Source organism: Megascapheus bottae, chromosome 11, assembly GCF_031878675.1.
Source record: "Megascapheus bottae isolate mThoBot1 chromosome 11, mThoBot2.hap1, whole genome shotgun sequence".
Taxonomy (NCBI): Eukaryota; Metazoa; Chordata; class Mammalia; order Rodentia; family Geomyidae; genus Megascapheus; species Megascapheus bottae.
This window is the reverse complement of record NC_143519.1, coordinates 59,823,102-59,840,806: the sequence shown is the minus strand read 5'-3', so window position 1 is coordinate 59,840,806 and position 17,705 is coordinate 59,823,102. Positions and strand designations below refer to the sequence as shown.

At 38.2% G+C, this 17,705-nt stretch overlaps 1 long non-coding RNA gene across 1 annotated transcript in view; it reads left to right on the top strand.

The window, feature by feature from the left end:
* Window positions 1–207: 207 nt before the first annotated feature.
* Window positions 208–17,705, top strand: part of LOC150057218 (uncharacterized) — a 40,789-nt gene continuing 23,291 nt past the window's right edge. The window contains exons 1-2 of the long non-coding RNA XR_016537155.1: window positions 208–315; window positions 4,738–5,139. This is a non-coding gene — a long non-coding RNA (uncharacterized LOC150057218). The remainder of the gene's footprint in view (window positions 316–4,737; window positions 5,140–17,705) is intronic.

The following is a 17,705-nucleotide window of genomic DNA, read 5'->3' as shown; positions in this document are numbered from 1 at the left end:
GATGAGCATTTCTTCATGGAAAATACCACTGAATACATCTAAGGAGTTCTTTATTGACTAAGAAAATGCTGGTATTTGTCCTTGGCAAACTTCACAGGACTGTGGACAGCATGAAGGAGGCCATTGAAGGAATTTCCTTGTTGATTGCACACTCTCAGTCTCTTGCCCATACTCCTGTCACAAATCCTACCAGCGAGGGGTCTTCCACATGATGCAGAATTGAAGGGAAGTTTCCCTCCTGGAGAAAACCATGTGACTTCTTCCTCAAATGCATACACTTCAGTTGAGAGCCTGGACCAGTAGTACCTGAGCAGGGTCAGTTGCATTTCAATATGTTCCACTGGTTTGCAAAGTTTGAATGATTACGCTTCATTTTTTGACATCCTGACTTGTTTGACTGCCTTGTGTTCAGTTAATATTGCTATCATTCAGTGTTCATAATAGAATTGGAGATCTGGGTATTTTTTTTAAACTTCAAGCTCTCATTCTGAATGTCTACAGATTTGGGGTTGTTTTTATTGGAATACCTTTGTTGTTTACAGTGGTGCTTCCAGTATCCTCCATACATGTGCTCTCCACTCTCGGAATAATTTCAACCGTTGCTCTGACTTTATCAGATAGTATACTGAAGAGCATTTTATATATGTCCCATACCTTCTCCTGTCATGTCCTCACTCCCCACTGCTGTCCTTCCCCCAAAAGGTCCTCTTGTGCTTTCCCATTATTCATCTTTAAATCTAAATTTACAAATGGAGAGAAAAATGTGACATTTAGCTCTCAGTGTGATGTATTTGGCTTAGCGTGCTGAGATCTCCTATCCATTTTCCTGATAATGATATCATTCCATTTTTAGAGCAGACTCGTTCCTCATTTTGTCCACACACAGCAGTTTTATATGTACTCATTGGTGAATAGGTAGCTTTTGTTTTTTTGTGGGTCATGGGGTTTTAACTCTGGGCCTGGGCTCTTTCCCTGAGCTGTTCTGCTCAAGGCTAGGGCTCTAGCACTTTGAGTTTCAGTGCCACTTCCGTTTTTCTGGTGATTAATTGGAGATCAGAGTCTCATGGATTTCCTGCCTAGGCTGGCTTTGCATCGTGATCCTCAGATCTCAGTCTCCTGAGTAGCTAGCATGGCAGGTGTGAGTCACCAGTGCCCAGCTTCAGCTCTTTTGAATAGTGCTAATATAAGCACAAAGGTACAATGAGAAAAGATACATTTTTGTGTTTCTTGACCCCATAAGTATATTGGAAATTGAAATATTTTAACTTTCTGTGGAAGCTGCGTCAGATGCAATAGCCCTTAATGCTTTAAAGCAGCTTCCACAAAATAATGAAGTAGAAGTAAGGCAACTTATTTGAACTAATCAGATAATTTTGAAACAGAAAGTAGGTATAATTCTGAATGTTTTTTTAATAGCAATCAGTGACATGTGACTAAGCTCACATAGAAATGCCAACGATACATTCAGATCACTACACTTAATTTGCAATGGTCAAAAAGCATAATGTAGCTAAAAAACTAGAAGAAAGATAATGCTCTCTTTTAACATGTTATACATTTATCCAAATAAATCAGAAAGGTACATCTCATGCTACAATGAACATGCAAAAATGGTGACAGTGATATCTGTACTGCAGTTTTTATATATGAACTTCCTCAATGCAAATTCCACATTCTGAGTATTTTGTGTGTGAATATATACTATATATGCTTATATGTACTGTATATATAGTAAATCTGGTTTATATTAGGTATTACATATAGCATATCTTATATAATACTGTAATCTGTGTTGTGGGTATAATATGTATAATATATACATAGATAGAGGTTCATGTATGAAAATGTACATACATATCCAAAGAAAAACACCAAGATACATATGTCCACACATATTTCATATATATGTGATTACAACAAATTAGTATTTATCCCCTTGTATCTATGCATATTAGGTGCTCATTTATCTCCAACCTTTCATTTTACTGGGAAAAGTAAAGATTTGACTAATAACCTTTTACACTTTTTTTCAGAGAACTCCTAAAGATACAATAGTGCAAGCATATACTACAATATGACTATGCAGAAATATAGACAGTGACACTCTGTGTAAGATTAGTCCTCATTATGATCTTCCTACATGCCAACTTCTGGCTTTCTTTGTGTGTATTCAGTGGGCCACAGACATACTTGCCTACATATATACACATATATACGTATATATACATACATATATACATATATACACATGTGCATGTACATATGCATATACACACACAAGCCTCTTTACAGGTAGTATGGATTTCTACTTGCCCATCATTATTTTCCACATGTCTTTTGTGAATATTACTATCCAATCTATCCCATTCAAAAATATAAGAATGCAATATTGTTATGTAATTAAAAAGTACATATGACTCTTGACATTATATGACTTCCTAGATCATACATTCTGGTTAGTATTTCTCTACAGCTAAATGATTAGTGCGATTTGTTCTCATATAAAGTAGTTGCTTATAATTTTTTCATCATTTTTCTATGTCTTTGAGTTTGACAGATTTGTGATAGACCCATTTAGTTTTGCAACATCAGTTCAACAATGGAACCTTTCTGTTTAAGTGTTTAGAGTGGCAGCTTTTTGTGTTGTGCTTTCTTGCTGCTTCTGCAATTTTCTTTTTATTATATAGGTGATATACAGAGGGGTTACCATATCACCAGTCAGGTAATGAATATATTTGTCTTTAGATAATGACATCCCCTCCTTTATTCTCTCCCATATTTCACCCCTGTTCCCTTCCACGAGTTATGTAGTTCATTTTCTACATGATTTCTACTGAATATCACTACTTCATTTGTTCACTCTCTGTCCTTCCACTTTTGTGTACCTCCCTTATCCTCCCCATAGACAGAAGCAGAGAGGCTCTTTGTTCCCCCTCCAAGAGTGCCTGCTTTGGTCTAACGATGTATGATTGACCAGAGTCCTCTATGACTTATCATGTCACCATGTATTTTAGATTTATTCTCTGCCTATGTGTCATTTGTCTTTCTGAACTTGACTTATCTTCACTTAATATGATTTGTTCTGGGCCCATCCATTAACTCGCAAATGACAGATTTTTTTTTTTTTTTGCCATTCCTGGAGCTTCAGTTCAGAGCCTGGGCAGTGTCCTTGGGATTTTTGAGGCTAGCACGCTACCACTAGAGCCACAGCACCACTTCCAGCTTTTTTCCAATATGAGATACTAAGGAATTGAACTCAGGGCTTCGTACATGGTAGGTGAACACTCTACCACTAGGCCACACTCCAGGCTCCCAAATTACATTCTTTTATTTTATTTTTTGGTCAGTCCTGGGTTTGAACGCAGGGCCTGAGCATTGTCCTTTGGCTTTTTAATCAAAGATAGTGCTCTACCACTTGAGCCATAGCACCACTTCTGGCTTTTCCATATATGTAGTACCAAGGAATTGAACCCAGGTCTTTGTGCGTCCTGGGCAAGCATTCTACCACTAGGCCAAACACCCGACCCCAAATTACATAATTTTTAATGGCAGTGTAAAACTACATTGTGTATCAGTATTGCATCACTTGGATCCACTCACCACTGTAGGCCATCTGGACTGTTCCTATAACTGGGCTATTATGAATATTACAGAAATGAACATAGAGGCGCAACTGTATTTACAGGGTTCTGGCTTGTGTTTTTCTGGATAGATGCCCTGAAATGATATGGCTAGGTCACAGTTAAGGGATTTTTTGAGGAACCTCTAGACTGCTGTCCAAAGTGGTTGTATTAGTTTACAGTGAAATAGGATTCCTTTTCCCTCAAATCCCCCCAGCATTTGTTGTTCTAACTCCTAATGTTGGGCAATGTAACTGGAATAAGATGGAATCTTAGAGACATTTTGATTTGCATTTGCTTTATGGCTAGGGATGGTGGATTGCACGTCCTCTGTTTCTTTGTCATTCTTACCTCTTCCTCTGAGAAGTGTCTGCTCACTGTTTCTCATTCATTCACAACAGCTGCACTGCTATGACTTTGAAAATAGCTCCTTGGTCTCTACATATCTTTATACACATGTGTATTTATATGCAGATATCTAGCCTTTGATGGAAGACTTCACAAGTATGGTTCATTTTTGTTTGATTAAGTCATGGGCCTTGAACTCATGGCCTGGGTGTTGTCTCAGTTCATCAGCTCAAGGATAGTACTCTATTGCTTTGAACCTCAGCATCATTTTAAGTTTTCTGATGGTTTACTGGAGAAAAGAGTCTCTCAGATTTCTTGCCTGGGTTGCTTTGAACTCTGATCCTCAGAGCTTAGGCTCCTGAGTAGATAGGAGTGCAGTCATGAGCCATCAGTGCCCGGCTGTTCATTTTCGTCTGTGCTAAATGATTAAACTATACACAGTCAAGGACCATGTGAATTCATAGACTTAGTTTTTCATTGATGTTAGCAATAATTCACCTAATACCAACTTCACATACTGTAAATGCAAAAGGTATTTCCTGCTTTTGTCTACAAATGAAGCTTCTTCTAGCAAAAGTTAAAATGTAAACTCTCCATAACAAAGCTTTTATGCAAGATTGAGACATTACTTTCCTAGCTAACCTAATTCAGTGTTCATTGTGCTTTTGTTGTTTCATGTATTTTGTATTTCATGTACTAATTGGAGTTCAATATGATATAACATCTAAATTTCTGCTTCTATGTCTTCTCTATTTCTTGTTTGCTCTAGTGTTGGCTGTCTGTCCTGCCGCTCTGATGGATAAAAGCATCTGCAGGTGGAATGCAGGACTCCATCCAAAGTGATGCTTAGCATTTCAAGCTGCAGAGTCCTGGGGTATGAGGGATTGACGCAAGGTCAAATAGCTCTTCCTCATCTGAAATCTTTGTCACGTCCCAGGACTTATTGTGAGTGGCGTACGCAGACTGTGATTATCTGACTAAGCATTGTGGTTGCAAGTACTTGACATCACAACGGAAAATGTCTTTGACTTTGTCTACTGTTTCTGTTTCATTTCAAAATTGAACATAATTGCATCCCTGAGCAAGATATGGACAGGCTTTCGAGTATACTATGTATTGTTATATTCCAGAATGGCTTAACACTCAGAGGACAAGTACATGGATATGCCAGGTATTTGGCTGGGCAGTCCAGTATATGATAATATTTGTTAGTATATTGTCCACATTTTCAACATTGCAAATACACAAAACGTTAATTTGGACAATATCAGAGAAATCACACTTTTTGTCTACAGTGCTGGGTATTGAAAGCATGGCCTTGTGCATGTTGGCATGTGGTCTGCCAGTTGAGCTACATCTCCAGCTTAGGTTTCCCCTCTACCACTTCTCTCCGGTGGTGAGATATGAACTCAGAGCCTTGAACTTTCCAATTAAGTTTCAAAATAGAACACGAGGACATAGTGATACCAATACTCTGTCTTGTATACTGGTATTGTCACAATATTCTAAAGCACTCAGATGACAAGGACATGGACTCATCAGGTGTTTAGGTCCAGACACCAACTGAGGACATTACTCCTTGGAGACCCGTATCCCCCAGTGCTGTGATGTAAATTGTTAGTGCATAGGCTCTTACTTGGTGATTATTTGTTCTTGTACTCTAGAAAATGCATACAACCCCTCGAATTGGGTTTCATACACAGGTGGTTTGATGAGGATTTTTTAAGAGTTCTCTTCTCTGCTCAGTAGAAGAAGAACTGCATCTCCTCACTGGTGTCTCAGTCATTCACCCAACTTGTCAAAGGGCAGAATGGCACAGACAAAAGCTGCACTGCTGTGGCCTTCAAACTAGTTCCTCACAAACTTAGTGCTTGTTTTCAGTACATCTTTATACACATTCTATCTATATTCGGGTGTCTGAACTTTTTTGGCTGACTCCTCTGGATGTATGTGTACTCTGCTCCTTATTATCAGCACTGAATTGTTGAATTCTACACAGTCAAATACTATGTGAATTTCTACACCTACTTGTCCTTCCCAAATACCTATAATTCACCAAAAACTGACTCTACAAGGCTGTATTTCCTGCCTTTTCCTAGAAATGAGTTTTCTTGCTTCATTTAAGTGTTCACCTCTGCTAAACAAAGGTTTTATGAAAGGATGAACAAGAGTTCATGCCTTATGAATCTACACCAGTGTTTCCTGTGGTTTTGTGGGTTATTTTCTAGTTCACTTGCTATGTGGGATACAGTTCAAGACTTCAAGCATTAATTTCCTTTTTCAGGGTTTTAAAGTTTTCATCAAAAAGATCCTTTACGTTCTTAGTTAAGGTAATTCCTAGGTACTTTATTTTCATTGAGGCTATTGCAATAGGAGTTGCTTTCCTGATTGTTGCCTCATTCTTCTCACTGTTGGCGTAGAGGAAGGCAGTTGATTTTTGAGGGTTAATTTTATACCCTGCTACCCTTCCAAAGTTTTGAATCAGCTCAAGGAGCTTGGGAGTAGAGTCTCTAGGATTCTTTAAATATAGAATCATGTCATCTGCAAAAAGGGATAGTTTTACTTCCTCTTTCCCTATTTGGATCCCCTTTATGCTTGCTTCTTGCCTTATTGCACTGGCTAGGAATTCTAATACTATGTTAAAGAGGAGTGGAGAGAATGGGCATCCTTGTCTCATTCCTGATTTTAGAGGGAATGGCTTTAGCTTTTCGCCATTAAGTATAGTACTAGCTGTGGGTTTGTCATACACAGCCTTTATTATATTGAGGAATGTTCCATGGATTCCTAGTTTCTCCAGAGCTTTTAACAAAATAAAGGGGTGTTGGATCTTGTCAAATGCCTTTTCTGCATCTATTGAGACAATCATGTGATTTTTGCCCCTGCTCCTGCTGATGTGTTGAATTATATTAATTGGTTTGCGTATGTTGAACCAGCTTTGCCTTTCTGTGATGAATCCTGTTTGATCATAGTGTATAATTTTTTTGATGAGTTGTTGTCGATGGTTGGCCGGTATTTTGTTGAGAAGTTTTGCATCGATGTTCATCAAAGAAATAGGTCTACAGTTCTCTTTCTTTGATGAATCTCTGTCTGGTTTGGGGATGACGGTTATACTGGCTTCATAGAATGAGTTTGGTAAAGAACCTTCATTTTCAATTTCGTTGAAGAGCTTGAGGAGTATTGGTGTGAGCTCTGTTTTGAAGACTTTATCGAATTCAGTTGTGAATCCATCTGGCCCTGGGTTTCTCTTAGGTGGAAGGTCTCTTATTCCCATTTCTATTTCAGTGCTTGAAATAGCCCTGTTTACTTGGGTTAGTTCTTCTTGGTTCAGTGTGGGTATGTTAATATTGGCTAGGAATTCATCCATTTCTTCTAGATTCTCAAATTTGTTGACATAAAGGTTTGAGAAGAATTCCCTCATGATACTCTGGATCTTGGTAATTTCAGTCATGATATCACCATTTTCGTCTGTGATTTTGTTTATTTCGGTATGCTTCCTTCTTCTTCTTCTTCTTCTTCTTCTTCTTCTTCTTCTTCTTCTTCTTCTTCTTCTTCTTCTTTATTTTTTCCAGTCCTGGGCATGAGCTTAGGGCCTGAGCACTGTCCTTGCACTTTCTCAAGGCTAGACCTCTACCACTTGAGCCTCAGCACCACTTCCAGGTTTTTTTCTATGTATGTGGTTCTGAGGAATTGAACCTGGGTCTTCGTGCATGCTAGGCAAGCACTCTAACACTAGGCCAAACTCCTAGTCCCTCCCTTCTTTTTTGGTAAGAGTTCCTAAGGGTTTGGATGGAGCAAATGACAATCTTCATAATTTTGAGTTTTCTTAACTGTCATTTCTCAGTTAAACACATTTTTCACTATTTCAAAATAGCCAACATGGAGACTCTGTAAAGCAACAAAAGCCTCCACTTTAGGGGGGATGACAGATGTATAGTCAGTATCCTAATCTCTTTCTCTTTTTTTAGCTTCTTAACAGCAGTAAGAAATGAAGGCAACATTTAGAATGAGTCCTTACATTATCAAAATTCTTTGGTATTTTCCTCATTGTGACTAATTACTTACCATGGAAAAAGAGCCCAGCTGAGACTTGCAGACAGTAACATGGAAAGAACAAGCCCTTGCTTCTAGGCTTGCTTATGACCATGAGAACAGTGAAGGTGCTGAAACAGCGATGACACAATCTGTTGTCATGCACTAGAGAAAGGACTGTGGTTTGGGAGATAGTTCCTCATCAGGAGGAATGACATCTCCAGATAGCTGCACTAGATGATTCTGTACCATTAGTGAGGGGTCCTCTACAGAGAAGAGATTCTTTATCTGCCTTTTTCTCCAATATGTTTTTTTTTTTTTGGTAAGGGAACCTTTCAATACTGTTTGGCTCCTAGCAAGTTGCTCAAACAGGATTTCTTAGAATTCTCTTTGAGAAACTCCAGATGTCTGATGATGAACCAACTGAGAAGAGCTCATAAAGTGAACTGCCACATTTCCAATTAGCAAAAGCACTTGTACTGCATGCGAGTGGCTGATATCTGTAATCCAAGCTACTCAGGAGGCAGAAGCTGAGAGGACTGAAGAATAATGCCAGCCAGGGCTGAAAACTTTGAGATAATCTATTCTATATACTTAGCCAGAAGTTGAGCTAGAGATCTAGCTCACCTGGTAAAGTGCCACTTGTGAAGAGTTCAAGCCTACTGAGCACCAGGCCACTGAGTTTAAGCCCCAGGATGGGCAAACAATGAAAGGGCAATAGTGAGAAAGATGCCTGAAAATGCAATAGGGCAATGCAAGATGCAATAGGGCAGTGCTGTACCACTTCACATCTCCAACTCAGGCTGTTTTGGTTCTTAGTTAGAGCTAAGAATGAAAGGATTTCCTGCCAGGGCTGGCTTTGAAACACCATTCTCCAATCGCAGCCCATATCTAGAAATACAGACTGGTGCCAGTCACCAGTGTTGGGCTAGATGGGATTTTTTTAAGAGTGCATATGTTGGGTGTCATGCCAAACTTCTTGTGAGGTAAAAGGACCTGATGAATAGAATTTCCTTCCTGGTTGAGGAAAGAAGAGTAGGAAGGGTGACCCAGGGTTTGAGAAGAGTGGGGAAGGAATAAACAAAGCATGACTGTAGGTTGGGCTGAACCATGCACTGTATGGTTCCATCTTTGTGTGTTAGAGTCTGGATATGAAATGTGCACTTAAAAGGCTCATAGGTGGAAGGCTTGATCCCCAGTATACCAGCAGCGTTCAGAGGTGGGTATGGGGAAGTAATTATATTATGAGGCTTTTGACTTTATCCACAGATTCATTCTTTGAGGGCTTCCTAAATTTAAAGCATTAGTAGGAGGTGGGCAAAATGTTAGGAGTTGTGGACTCATGAAACCAAAGAAGTCACTGACCCTTCCTTCTCCTCAGCTTCCTGGGTACCTTGAGGTGAGCAGTCTTCTCCACAACACCCGCCTCCTTGACATAATTGTTCAGTGTCACTGTAGGACCAAAGAAATGGGATCAAATGGCCATGATGTAAAGCCTGAAACTGTGAGGCCAAATTAATCTTTCCCCACTTGAAGTTCTTTGGTCAGGTACCTTTTTTATAGTGATCAACACTCCAATCCAATATAATTGGGATTTTTCATACAGTAGATAGTTTAAAGAACGTTAAGAATATGGAATGAGAGTAAGTATATGATAATGTCTGCTGGAACAAGATTCATAAAATACTTATTATCCCAGTTCATTCTGTTTTCTTCTGTGTGTCTTTATCTCTCATTCTTGGTCTTAGAATATCTCATTCTTTCTCTTCTCTGAACTCCTCTTTCCCCTACATGAGGGTCATCACGAAACCATTCTGGCAATGTTCTAGAGACCTTGAATTGCTCATTGCCTTAGTGAAAGTTGGTGAAGACTCCAATTCCTCTTTCTAGGGAAATCTATGGCTAGTAGATCATCTACCAGCCAGAGATCATCTTCAGGCATCAGAAAACCTCAGATATTTGACCTTCCTTTTGGGGAGTGGACTCAATTCCAGAAGCTGTAGGGAATAAAGAATACGAAATGGAATGTGTCATGCTCTGCTGAGAACCAAGCCAATAGCCTATGAGGCTACAGATGTGGGCCTCCAAAGATCAGGAAATGGTTAGGAGTCACAAGTCCTCTGCCATCATTGATTGTTAAAGAAGGGTTACAGATGCAACCAGGCTAAATGTGCCACTAACATCTCCCCATAAATAACTTTTTGTGACAAGAGAAAATTTACTTGGGAGGACTTTCTACTCCTTGAAATTTATTGCTCAAATTTGTATCAGTTCCTCATTCTCCGAAGTAATTCAGGCTATCCTACAGAAAAGGGAAGGGGTTAATACAATCACAGTGCATATCTGGCCGGGAACTTTCTTACATCTCAGATTTTCAAGTAGCTGAGATTACAGGCATGCCTCCACAATGCCCACCTTTCCTTAGATTCCTTTAAAATTATTTTATTATTATTTTTAAAAACTCATTATAAAGGTGTTGTACAGAGAGGTACAATTACATAAGTCAGAAGGATAGAGCTTTTTGAAAATATTGATTCTTATTTCTTAAATACAGAGTTACACACTCGTGCCTATATCCTACAACATTAAGGAAATGGAAGGAAGGTAGGAGTGGGTTGGCACGGAGGGAGGAGAATGTTGAAAGTGTGACCTTACTCACAATGCACTGAATTCTCAAACTGCCTTTTTGAATGGCAACGACTTACAGATAGTAAAAATAGAACTTAAAATGCTGTTCATCATAGTAATTCTGAATTTGGGCATTCCCACCCATTTGTGTCTCCCTGCTCTCACTATAGGCTTGGCCCAGAACAAGAATACAAGGTTACAAGGCCAGTAAATAACTGTACATTAAACAAGGCTGTATTAAGCCAGGCTTTCATTTTCACTTAATCACCATGAGCTAAGCATTTCCTTAATATTTTACCATGAATGTTTCAGAACCGGCAAAATCAATACATATAAAAGACTAGGTATCATAACCTTGTTCCTACCTTTGCAGTCAAAAATGTGCCAGTTACAAGAAGACAGACACAGGTCACTGTCCCTGTGTGTCCTAGAAAAGAGGAGAAATGAGTTCAAGAAACCTTTGTTCCAGTGTAAAAATACACTCACAAATACTCATTTGGTATTGGTACTGTTTCTTCTGAAGTGTTGCTGTCTCAAAATTGCCATTTGAGAAATGTTAAGACTTTCTTTTTCATTAATGTAATGAAAATAATAAATAGGGCCATGCATGCTGGTCCTCATGTATAATCCCAGATTCCCAGGTGGGAAGATCAGGATGGTTGTGATTCCAACCAGCTTAGGCAAAATAAGCAGGACCCTATTCTCAACCAGCAAGATGGGCCGGGTGCTTCACATCTACAACCCTCATTGTGTGGGAGACATAGAAGAGGGTTTCAGACAGATGGCAGCTCAGGAAAATGCAGGATACTGTATCTAAAAAAATCTTAGGGGCAAAACAGAGCTGGGCATATACCTGAAGTGGGAGAATGCTTGCCAAGCACGTGTCAGGTGCTGAATGCAAATGCAAGCAGGAACCCACATTACCAATTAGAACTTGTAGTCCCTATGTAATTGTATTATTTGAATTGTATTGTGAACATTTGCAAAAATAAAAATGTAGAGAGACAAGCATAATGAATATGCATATTTCTATTCCTCAGATTATGTAATTCTAAGTATTTTGCTGTAGTGTTCTTGCTTACTTTCTACCTCAGCTTGCATGCCTGCTTTTCTCTCTTCTCCCTCTCTCTTTGCCCCTGCCTGTGTGTGTGTTAGTGTGTGTGTATGTGTCATAGTGTTTTGTAGCAAATATTTGACAACTATAGCAAATCCTTGACTTCTTCCTGCTTCAAATCACGCATCCTCTAAGTCTCTTCTGTTACCTTCCATTTATATCTTAGTTTTGTCCTAAAAAATTTAAGTTTGAAAATACGTTTTCTCTTACTATATTTATCCTTATAATCTAATTTTTAACATACCGTTTCACCAGAAAAAAGACATGTTTTTCATCTATTCTTTAAACATTTTTTCAACTGGAAGAAGAACAGTTTTATTATCTTCACGTACAGAGAAATGAACATTGCACATGTAACCCAGCTTAGTAGCCAGTTGCTTAGCCTTTGCCTTTTCCAGCTTGCCAATTTGAGTCACAGATTTTGGACTGAGGACGTTGCCTCCCCAGTGAGGATGGATCTCATCGTGAGTATATGTGAGTATATGCCTGGGTGAAACTTTCACATAGTCAAACACAAAGTATTTTAAATGCCAAGTGAGAAGTCATTCATGTTGAGGCCTGGTTATCAGAAGATATGCAACTGGCTAATTGATACATAAAGAAATTTTGAACTTCTTTAATGATAAAGAAAATACAAATAGAATCCGTGCTGACCAAGGCAGAATGGAAGTCATTAAGAAAACAACAGCAAAGGCTGGAAAGATGGAGCAGAAAGATGAGAATGAACTATATTAGTATACTGTTTTTAGGGGTTTTTTTGCCAGTCCTAGGCTTAAGCTCAGGGCCAGAGGACTGTCCTTGGAGTTTTCTCAAGGCTAGAACTCTACCACTTGAGCCTCAGCACCACTTCTGGCTTTATCTAAATAGTGGTACCAAGAAATCGAACCCGAGTCTCCGTGCATGCTAGGCAAGCACTCCTCCACTAGGCCAAACTCCAGGCCCTTTTGGTTGGGTTTGAAATTAGTATATCCACTACGGAAATCAGTATAGAGTGTTTTCTTCAAAACACTAATCGTAGATTTACTTGTCAGTTTTATAGGTCTCATAATTTACAAGGTAACTTCTCATTTTATAGAATATCTTGTTTGTGATTTTGGATGTGGTGAGCTGCCTGTGTGTGTGTGTGTGTGTGTGTGTATGTATGTGTGTGTGTGTGTGTGTGTGTGTGTGTGTGTGTTTCATACGGTTTACTATGGAAAAATCTTAAACCAATAATTTAATGGTACAACTTAAGATGCTGGAAAAAGAGTACCAAACCTAAGCAAAATCTAGTAGAAGGAAACACATTATTAAAATTAAAGCAGAATCAAATGAATTAAGAATCCAAAAAAAACCAGAATTAACAAAACAAGGAGTTGGTTCTTGGCAAAAATTAACAAAACTGACAGACCCTTAACAAATCAGATCAAAAGAGGAAGGGAGAACACCCAAATAAGCAAAATCATAGACAAGAAGGGCACTATCACAGAAGAAATTATCAAGATCCACAGCATCCCATGGGATTACTTTTCAAACCTGCATGTCAACAAATTTGAAAATCTAGGAGAGATGTATGAATATCCAGTAAATATTGAAATAACCAAACTGAACCATGAAGATCTAAGCCTACTAAACAGACCCACTTCAAGCAATGAAATAGAAAAGGCAATAAGAGACCTCTCATCCAAGAAAAGCCCAGGACCTGAAGGATTCACAGCTGAAATCTACAAGGCCTTCAAAGAAGAGCTCACACCAATACTCCCCAAACTCTTCAATGAAGTTAAATTGAAGGCTCTCTACCAAACTCATTCTATGAAACCAGATTAACCCACATGCCAAAATGAGACAGGAACTCATCAAGGAAAGAGAACCAGAGACCTAGTACTTTAATGAATATTGATGCAAAACTGCTCAACAAAATATTGGCCGATCAACTTCAACAACTCATCAAAAAATTATACACTGTGATCAAACAGGACTGATCACCGGGATCCAAAGCTGGTTCAATACATGCAAGTGGGTTAATATAATTCATCACATCAAAAGTAGCAAGGACAACAATCACATGATCATCTGAATAGATGTAGACAAGGCATTTAACAAGATCCAACACCCCTTGATGCAAAAAGTTCTGGAGAAAGTAGGAATCATGGAACATTCTTCAGTATAATAAAGATTGTACACGACAACCCTACAACTAGCATTAAAGTAAATGGGGAAAAGGTAAAGCCATTTCCTCTGAAATCAGGAATGATACAAGGATGCCCACTTTCTCCACTCCTATTCAATATAGTATTAGATTTCCTAGATAGAACTATAAGGCATGAGCCAAACATAAAGAAAGTTGAAATAGGGAAGGAGGAAATGAAACTTTCTCTCTTTGCAGATGACATGATTCTTTTTTCCATACATATTTAATTGTAATTAATAGAAGGGTTGCATAATATTCACCAGATAGAAGGTGCATTACTTCACAAACTTTGATACTTTTCTCATGTCATAGTCCCCATTTCCCTCCCCCTTCCCCCCTGTTCATCCTCCCTTCCCTATCCAATTTCAAATAACCAATTAAGCATATATGAAATATATCAGATAACAAGGCGAAATATTGTAATAATATGAGATAACCAAGGGACAGCAAAAGAGATAAGAGATAATATGGTACATTAAGGACAACAATCATTATATGGCTTTTGTTTCTATAACCTGGAGGTGGTTACTAGATTTTGTTCTATTGTAAATCTCTGCTAGAAGAGCCCAAGGTTTCTACTGATTATGAGCAAATGAGCATATGATTATGATAAATGAGGGAAACCGTTGAGCATATGTTCCTTTGAGTCTAGCTTACTTCACTTAATATGATTTTTTTCTAAGTCTTTCCATTTCCTTACAAGTGGGACAATGTCATTCTTTCTGACTGCAGCATAGAATTCCATTGTGTATAAAGACCACATCTTGTTGATCCACTCATCACCTGAGTGTCATCTGGATTGGTTCCATATCTTTGCTATGGTAAATAGTGCTGCAATGAATATCATTGTGCTAGAGGATTTAGTATGCCCTTGTTTCTGGCCAATTGGGTAAATGCCAAGTAGAATTGCTGGATCATGGGGTGATCTATGTTTACTCTTTTGAGGAACTGCCAAACTGCTTTCCATAGTGTTTCAACAAGTTTGCACTCCCAATAATAGTGTAGTAGTGATCCCTCCTAGCATTGGTTGTTGTTAGATTTCTTGATCCTGGCCATTATAACTGGAGTGAGGTGGAATCTTAGAATTCTTTTGATTTGCATTTCTTTTATGAGCAGAGATGTGGAGCATTTCTTCATGTGTCTATAGCCCATTCTTATTTCTTCTTCAGAGAAGACTCTCTTTTAATCTTTGGCCCAGCTTTTAATGGGATGGTTGTTTCTTTTTAGATTAGTTGTGGAGTGATTCAATTGTTTGAGCAGTTGATATATTTTAGATATGAGGCATTTTGCAGATGACATGATTCTGTACTTAAAGAATCCTATAATTGCCACTCCTAAGTTACTTGTGCTGATTCAAAACTTTGGCAAAGTAGCAGGTTATCAAATTAACCCTTAAAAGCAATGGCTTTCTTGTATGGCAACAAGTAGAAGACAGAGGCAGAAATCAGGAAAGAAACTCCTTTTGCAATAGCTTCAAGGAAAATAAAATATTTAGCAATTAACTAAAGATATAAAGGAGCTTTAGGATAAAACGGGGACCTTTAAAATCCTGAAGAAGGAAATCAAAGCAGAAATAAGGAAATGAAAAATCTCCCATGCCTGTGAATTGGAAGAATAAACATCATGAAAATGGCAATCCTGCCAAGGGCCATCCACAAATTCAGTGCCATACTCATCAATATCATGAACAATCATGATAACAAGGATGAAAATGAAACCTATCTCCCTCACCCTCACCCAGTACCCAACAACTTCAAAAGGCTAGAGATTTAACCAATATAGTGTCACTCAAAAAGAAAAGGAATTGTAACACTGCTTTGGGCAAATAATTTGTGACTAGAACTACAAAAATACAGTCAGTAAAGTAAAACAATAAATACATGACATTAGAGGAATGCAAAATGCTTCTTCACAGAAAAATAGATAATCATCTGAATTGAACAACAGTATAGAAGCATTAGACTTAACAGACATCTGCATATTATTTCACCCAGAAACAAGAGAATATACAATTTTTCAGCAACACCTGGAAATTTTTCTAAAATAGACCACATTTTAGGGCATAAAGCACACCTGTGCAGATTCAGAAACACTGAAATTATTCCCTGCATTCTCTCAGACCACAAGGGCATCAAATTGGAACTGAACACCAATCTCCACCAAAGAAAGCCCTGTAACTCATGGAGATTGAAAAACACATTGTTGAGTCATGACTGTGTCATGGATTTCAGAACAGAATTTCAACAGTGTGTGGAAATTTACAAAAAGGAGCACACAAAATACCAGCACCTTTGGGACAGAGCAAAGGCAGTAGTACCCAGCGGAAAATTTATAGCTCTGAGTGCCTACATTAACAAATTGGAAAAATCACAAACTAACGATTTAATGGCTCACATTAAACTCCTAGTAAAAGAAGAACATGACGGGTGGGAGTGCGAAGAGAAATGGGGACCAAGACACGAGAAAGGGTATCAATGTTCGTGGAGTAATGCACCTTCTATCTGGTGACTATAATGTAACACTTGTATTAATTACAATTGCAATAAAAATATATGGAAAAAAGAACAACAAATAAATCCCAATTCCAGTAGAAGGAAGCAAATTATTAAAGTCAAAGCAGAATTAAATGAATTGGAGTCCAAAAAAAACCATGGGAAGAATCATCAAAACAAGGAGTTGGTTCTTTGAATAAAAATAATAGGTTCTTAGAAAACCTTACCAAAAAAAAAGAAGAGAGCACGTCCCTCCCCAACCCCCCCCCAAAAAAAACCATGGACAAATATGGAAATATCACAGCAGAAATTACCAAGATACAGAACATCATAAAGGAATACATTTCGAACTTTATGCCAACAAATTTGAGGATCTAGAAGAGATGGATGAATTTCTAGCCAATATTAACATAACTAAGCAGAACCAAGAAGAACTAATCCAAATAAACAGACCTATTTCAAGTCCTGAAATAGAAATGGCAATAAAAGACTTCCCATCCAAGAAAAGTCCAGAGCCAGATGAATTCACAGCTGAATACTATGAGGCCATCAGAGCAGAACTCATACCAATACTTCTCAAGCTCTTCAATGAAATTGAAAGTGAACACTCTTCTACCAAACTCATTGTACAGAGCTACCATAACCCTCATCCCAAAACCAGATAGGGACTCATCAAAGAAAGAAAACTATAGACTCATCTCTTTGATGAATATTGATGCAAAACTGCTCAACAAATACTGGCCAACCATCTTCAGCAACTCCTCAAAAACTTATACACTATGAAAAAAAATTATACACTATGACCAAACAGGATTCATCTCAGGGTTGCAAAGCTGGTTCAATAGATGCAGGTCAATAAGATTCAACACATCAACAGGAGCAAGGACAAGAATCACATGATTATCTCAACAGATGCAGAAAAGGCATTTGATAAGACATAACACCCCTTTATGCTAAAAGCTCTGGAGAAACTAGGAATCCATGGAACATTCCTCAGTATAATAAAGGCTGTGTATGACAAACCCACAGCTAACATTATACTTAGTGGTGAAAACCTAAAGTCATTTCCACTTAATTCAGGCATGAGACACGATGCCCACTCTCTCCAGTTCTCTTTAACATAGTATTAGGATTCCTAGCCAGGGTTTTTCATTTGTTCTTCCCTCCCATTCTCTATTTTCCTTGTACTATTCTTTGCTTCTTTCATCCTTTAAATACAAGATTAATATGTTAGCAATGATGAATCTATAGGAATTCCTTATCTGAGGAAGAGCAGTAGGTATCTTCCTACAGTCCTTCAATAT